Below are 6780 nucleotides of genomic sequence, written 5' to 3' on the forward strand. Positions count from 1 at the left end.
AAACAATAACAGCTGTCCTGCAGATTCCAACTCACCAGGCTTTTACACAAAATTGCTGGAAATGGCACAACTACTCAACTATCTTTAATTCCTAAATGAGAAATTTTTACTAAGCCTGAGGTGCACAGTAGCCCATGTTGATATTTTGTACATATATATGTATATTTGCATTTCAACAGAATAAAATAACACAGATACTTCAGAGCTCACAGCAACACAACAGAGCACCATACAGACAAAGAGGACGGAACAAGGAACACTGCTTAAATTGAACTATTTCTATGCAATGTCATCTGCAGATAATGACACAGGGAAGTATTTTAGTCTGTTAATCCGTTGCTGATACTTCAGTATTTTAATGAGCCTGAGGCTACCAGGAATTTTGAAATTCCAAATTTCAAAAATTTCATAGAATGGTTAGGTCCAGAAGGGACCTTAAATTTCATCTCGTTCCAACTCTCCTGCCACGGCAGAGGGAGGAAAGGGGAGAACACGTATTTATCTTGTTTCAACTCTCCTGCCATGGCAGAGGGAGGAAAGGGGAGAACACGTCCCTGGGTGGGCTTGAACCACCAACCTTTCGGTTAACAGCCGAACGCGCTAACCAATTGCGCCACAGAGACTCCCTTAGCACACTAATCTTCATAATAAAAAATAATTTTCCTTCCCAAAATACCTTCCTAAAAATACCTTCCTAAAAATATTGATTTCAAGTAGCAGAGACTTAGTGCAGAGATGTTAAAGGAGAATATTGCCATCACATGGCATCTGTATTGCTGGCAGCTGGAAGAGAAGGCTACAAATGCTCCACAACACTGCTTGGATAGAGGCTGTGTAGGCTTCCAAAGACTGCTCCATAAATATAAAGCATTCTGAATTTTAAGACTGCACATCTGGGAGCATAAGGGGAAACCAGTAAGAGGAACAATGTGAAAAATCATAGACTCATGATAGAATAATAGAGTTTTAGGGGTTGGAATGGACCTTACAGATCACCTAGTCCCAACCTTCCCTGCCATGGGCAGGGACACCTCCCACTAGACCAGGTTGCTCAAGGCTTCATCCAACCTGGATGTGAACACTGTTGGGGTTGAGGCATCTACAACCTGTGCCAGCATCTCACCACCCTCACAGGAAAAAGACCTTTTCCTAATATCTAATCTAAATTTCTCCTCTTTCCATTTAATACATTACCCCTTGTCCTGTCACTGCAGCTCCTAACAAAGAGTCCCTCTCTGGCTCCCTTGTAGCCCCTTCAGATACTGAAAGGCTCCTATGAGGTCTCCACACAGTCTTCACTTCTCCAGGCTGAACAGCCCCAACTTTCTCCACCTGTCTTTGTAGGGAAGTTGCTCCAGTCCTCTTATCAACTTCGTGGCCTCCTCTGGACTTGTTCCAACAGTTCCATGTCCTTCTTACATTGAGGGCATCAAAACTGAGCACAGTATTCCAGCTGGGGTCTCACAAGAGCAGAGTAGAGGAGGAGAATCACCTCCTTTGACCTGCTGCCCACACTCCTTTTGATACAACCCAGGATGCGATTGGTTTTTGGGCTGCAAGCACACACTGCTGGCTCATGGGGAGCTCATCCACCATCACCCCCATATAGGATGTTGCACTTCATTTTGTTGAACTTCATGAGGTTTACATTCACCCACCTCATGTTTTCATCAGCACTTCAAAATGAAGTGTTGACAACAAAAGAATAATGAAACTTGACAAGGAACTAACAGTGACTGCCATTTTCCCTCAACCAGGAGTCAAGAAAAGAGGGGAAAATAGAAAGAAAAATGTACCTGCATATCAAGAAACTCATCTAAACTGGAAATTCATAACCCATAACCTTGATGGATACAAAGCTTTGAGGATGAGAATCTAAGCAGCTGAAAGCAAAATAGATTTGCATTAGTGAGCCAAGTGGAGCCCCAGCCCAGGCTCAGGACTGTAGCTGCACAGTGACTACACACCCCATGATACAGAAAGGTGCAGCCCCTTGACTGTCCTTAATGAAAGAGGACAGATGACTCACATATTTAGAATCTGCCTATTTCCCTTTCCTGAAATGAAAACACTGTTAAGCCTCATGTTATAGAACAGCAGATGTACTTATCTCTTAGTGATAAAGCTAAATATGGCCTTTGTACATGTGATTTCAGAACTACTTAATATCAGCTTGCTTTTAGTACAGACTATTGAGGAACAATTCACTTAATATCAGCTTGATTTTAGTACAGACTATTGAGGAACAATTTTTATAACTATTACAAAATTAGAAACCTGTAAAAGCAGTAATTTGTGATGGAATTTCCAAGATCTTACAGGGTTGAGTGCATACTTGTTTCAGGTTTGACAGTACTCAGGCTACACCGCTTGATTGAACAAGTCCACTGAGAAAAAACTTCATACCCTCTGTACTCCCTCTTCATTAATAAATGCAATCAAATATTTGCAGTAGGTGGCTGCCATGCATGCACACGCTGCATGGAAACTTGATGCTTAGGGAAAAATTGATTGCCATTATGAGGCTGAAAACTCAGCAATTAAAATGTCTGATGCCATCATTTGGCAAGTATACAAAAGCTGCCGAAGCAAAAGCTACACTACTGAAAATACTGCACTGCCCAGGAATGTGTTGGAAAAACAGCTTTATTCCTGGAATTAAAATATGACCAGAGCAATCTGGCAATGCTGCACCTTTTAAATAAGAAGTTATATGGTTTGGGGTATGGCAGATCCAACTGATTAATTATTCAACAATTAACTTGTAAGTTAATGTAGAGAATATTTCCGTTAGTATATAACTAACAGTAAGTTCCTTATGAACGTATGAACACTTTCCTCATGAAACTTACAGATTAGAGGTAAGTCATAATTTTCCTTCCAGCTCTGGCGCTTACATTCCTTGCTAAATATACTTGCGAAAAATTAATTTCACTCTTAATAAACATATAAAAAGTTGCGCTGGTTTTGGCTCGGATAGTGTTAATTTTCTTCACAGGAGCTAGTATGAGGCCATGTTTTTGATTTGTGCTGAACACAGGGTTGATAATACAGAGATGTTTTTGTTATTGCTGAGCAGAGCTTACACAGAGCCAAAGCCTTTTCTGCTTTCCGTACCGCTACACTGGTGAGGAGACTGGGGGTGCATGGGAACCTGGGAGGAGATAGACCTGAGACAGGTGACCCAAACTGACCAAAGGGATGTTCCATACCATATGACATCATGATCAATATATAAAGTGGGGAGAGGAAGGAGGAAAGGGGAGATGTTTGGAGTGATGGTGTTTGTCGTAGCCATTACACATGATGGGTCTTTGCTCTCCTGGAGATGGCTGAACACCTGCCTGACCATGGGAAGCAGTGAATGAATTCCTTGTTTTGCTCTGCTTGTGTGCACAGCTTTTGCTTTCCCTATTAAACTTTCTTTATCTCAACCTACAAGTTTTGTACCTTTTACCCTTCCACTGCTCTCCCTGATTCCACTGGAGGGGGAGTGAATAAACGGCTGTGCTGGGGTTGGTTGCTGGCTGGGGTTAAATCATGATAAAACTCCAAATGGAAAATATCACATGAGAATGCCCTACTATTCCTCTGACTGTGCGGGAAAATAACACATGGGAATGCCCTACTATTCCTCTGACTGTGCATATTTAAATATCAGCTCTCTGTAATAGCAGACTTTATATTATAGCAGCCACTTCATCTGTTCTTACATGCTTCCAGTCCTTGGGATTGCCTTGGGCCTTTGGCTGAGGACAGCAGCTGAAACTCCAGAACCTACATATGGCTGTAATGCTGAAAACAGGGAAGTCTGAAAACAGGAGAAACGAGATCTACCATGAACTAAACTTATCAGCAAACTCACATGTGCATGCCAGGTTTGACTCATGGCACGAAGTTCTCCTTCCATTTACACTGAGCCTGCCAAATGAAGTCAGGCAGTAGCAAAGGAAGAATTATCTTATCTAAATTATACCTGTGTAAATTACACCTGTCCAATTTAAACTTATTTTCTAAATTGAACAGAAAGTAGCCATTCCTCACTGTAAGTCATTCACCCTATTCTAACTTAAATTACCAGCACCTAACTTGCACCAGTTCTGCAGAGGAAGGGCAATGATCAGTTTAAAATAGATTGGTTCACTATGAGTGAGTGAAGTTAGGTGAGATGAACCTCATTGTCCCTGACTGCTTTATTAGACTGACTCATAGGGGAAATAGTGCAGCCACAAACCACAGTGACGACTGTCATCCGTGACCACACAAAACACTGCAGTCTCTTACAAAAATAATTCCGTTCAGTCAAGGCTACACTTGAAGAAAATAGAAATGTGAATTTCCTCCAGAGACACTTTAATATTCATAGACATTATCCCATGCGCACAGCAGTGTCACATCTCCTCTGCCTCTCAAAGGAATTGCCTCTCTGTTCTCTGGGACTTCTCTCGGTGGCTGCTCTAGGTGCTCCTCTCCCACTGACGGCCCTTGGTGCTTCCAGCAGAGCAAGCAGAAAGGCAACCGAAGCTGCAACATTTGCGAAACAAAAGCTGAGGTTTGACTGATCAGAGGAGCTAGCAGACTTCTGGGTTATTTCCAGTGCACTAAGTTCATCAGCAGGTGGGAAAATAAAGTGGGTATGAAATTTACAAAGCTGCTTCTAACTAATAATAGCTCATGTCTAGAGTTGGCTTAATAGGGTACTTAGCAATCCCTAATTAGCCTTTTATATCAGACCTTTACATGTAGTGGTTTTGGTGTGCATTACTTAGGCGTATGTAATGATGCCAAATTCAATTAGCTTGTGAAAAATAAGGAGGTACCTGTAAGAAGCAAGACTGCACGTGTGCAGACCATTTCCTAACTCATGGCACTTCAGCCAAAAGCTTCTGTTTGAATGAAGGAGAACACCTAAGCCACACCTCCAGAGAAGCAAGGAAACAGAAGCAGATGTCTTGCTCACATCCATGTTAATATTTAATATACAAAGGGGAATTACATTAATGAAGATAGTCAACCTGCAGCAGCATCAGTAGCATTTGCACGGTTCTAAAATAACTGAGATGAAATCCACACAATGAGTTCTCATGCATCGCTGGAGGCCAGTGTTAGGGCTTCATGGCAAATGAGGACTGCCCAGGGAATTCAGGGGCAGGCAGCAGATCTGAAAGAGCTCTCCAAAGACTGCAGGACAGAGTTCCTCTCTCTGGGGATTGTAATTTTCTGAGATATCTACAAACACAAGTATGACTATTTTGAAAATGTTTTAGTTCCTGCTGCTCTTTCAGAGGAAGAAGCTGATTTAGTTGAAGACCCCTGAAATTCTCCAGAAAGACTATCTTGCAGTAGAGAGCTGAATTCTACTTTGATTTTGAGAGAAAAAAAATTTCCCTGCTTAAGCATTGCAGCCACTCTGAGAAGCTGAGTCAACACCCTGGGAGCTCCAAGGGAACTCCATGCTTTCTGCATCTACACTCCTTACAGTAATAGTGTTAATTAGGGTAAGTTTTGAGGAGCAGCACCCACAGTCACAAATGCACCTGGCAGACTCGCCACACTGCCCACAAACTTAACACAGTTACACTGCAGAGTGAGACAGGCTAGAGTAAATATGTTTTGGTTGGATGCAAAATCTCACTTGTTCACGATCAGATGTTACAAAAACAAATGAAGAAGAGCATCTGTGGTCCTCAATGGCTGCAGGAGAGAAACATTTCATAAGACTGTTAGGAATCATTAATGAGCAACAATGCAAAAAACTACAGAAAATATTCTAGTGAATGCTTTCAGTTAGATAAGGTGTCAAAAATGTCTAAGTTGCTTCTTAAAGCACAAAATGCATGTGAAATGAGGACAAAGCAAGCTAAGCACTAACAGGAATGTTTTAACAAATGATAAAAGTTTGTTCACAGTAAGAAAATTTGGAAATTCTTGGCGTTTTGAATGATGCATGAGCACAAAATAAATCGTCAATGGGAGTTTTTCATTTGTGGAGTAAAAGAATCCATACTACGACCAGAATCTGGGGGGCTGGTTTGTTTAGATTTTTGTTGTTGTTGCTTGGTTGATTTTGTTTGGAGTTCTTAGAAGAACATAACCTAGTAACTACACATCTGTACACTTGGGAGTTTACCTGGTACAGGGCTGGTGAAATGAAAAACCCAGATAATTCATGACTTTCTCTGTTCATTTTCTTAGGCCAGTCCTAATGAAAAGAGTTCTGCTGGATCTGAGGGAACGTCTAGCACGGTAAGTACTTCAATCATGACCCCAAGGCTTGACAACTGCTCACTGTTTATTTCCCTTGTTTATGTGAATACACACTGCACACTTTTCCTAGGTTTTATATTTGTTTATATGGTTTATATATGGTTGCTCTGACTTGTAGAAATGTGTTTGCTGTGCCAGCCTGTCCTGTTCCAGGCCTGTTCTGCTGCAGCTCCTCAGCCCCAGTGCTGGAATTCCCAGCCCAGATTTGCTGCCCCACACCTTTCCCCAGGTACAACTCAGGCAGTTGCCTGTGGCAGAACTGGATTTCAGCGATCATTTTTGTCAGATTTGTTAAAATCTCAGCCATCATTTCACTCCCAACACACACCTTCCCCACCCCAAATCCAGGCAGATCTGTGCATGTGGCTGTTTCCCTGCACACCCTGTCACCCGAGGGAGTGAGCATCTCCCAGCCAGGAATGTTCTATTCCAGGGTGGTGAGACACTGGCACAGGTTGCTCAGGGAGGATGTGGGTGCTCCAGCCTGGGCAGTGTTCAGAGCCAGGCTGGATG

General features: G+C 42.2%; 1 non-coding gene across 1 annotated transcript; it reads right to left on the reverse strand.

Moving 5' to 3' along the window:
• Window positions 1-549: 549 nt before the first annotated feature.
• TRNAN-GUU lies at window positions 550-623 on the reverse strand. The gene has a single exon. It is a non-coding gene; the product is annotated as a tRNA-Asn (tRNA).
• Between the last annotated feature and the right edge of the window lie 6157 nt (window positions 624-6780).

This window comes from Acanthisitta chloris, unplaced genomic scaffold (assembly GCF_000695815.1).
Source record: "Acanthisitta chloris isolate BGI_N310 unplaced genomic scaffold, ASM69581v1 scaffold4494, whole genome shotgun sequence".
Classification (NCBI taxonomy): domain Eukaryota; kingdom Metazoa; phylum Chordata; class Aves; order Passeriformes; family Acanthisittidae; genus Acanthisitta; species Acanthisitta chloris.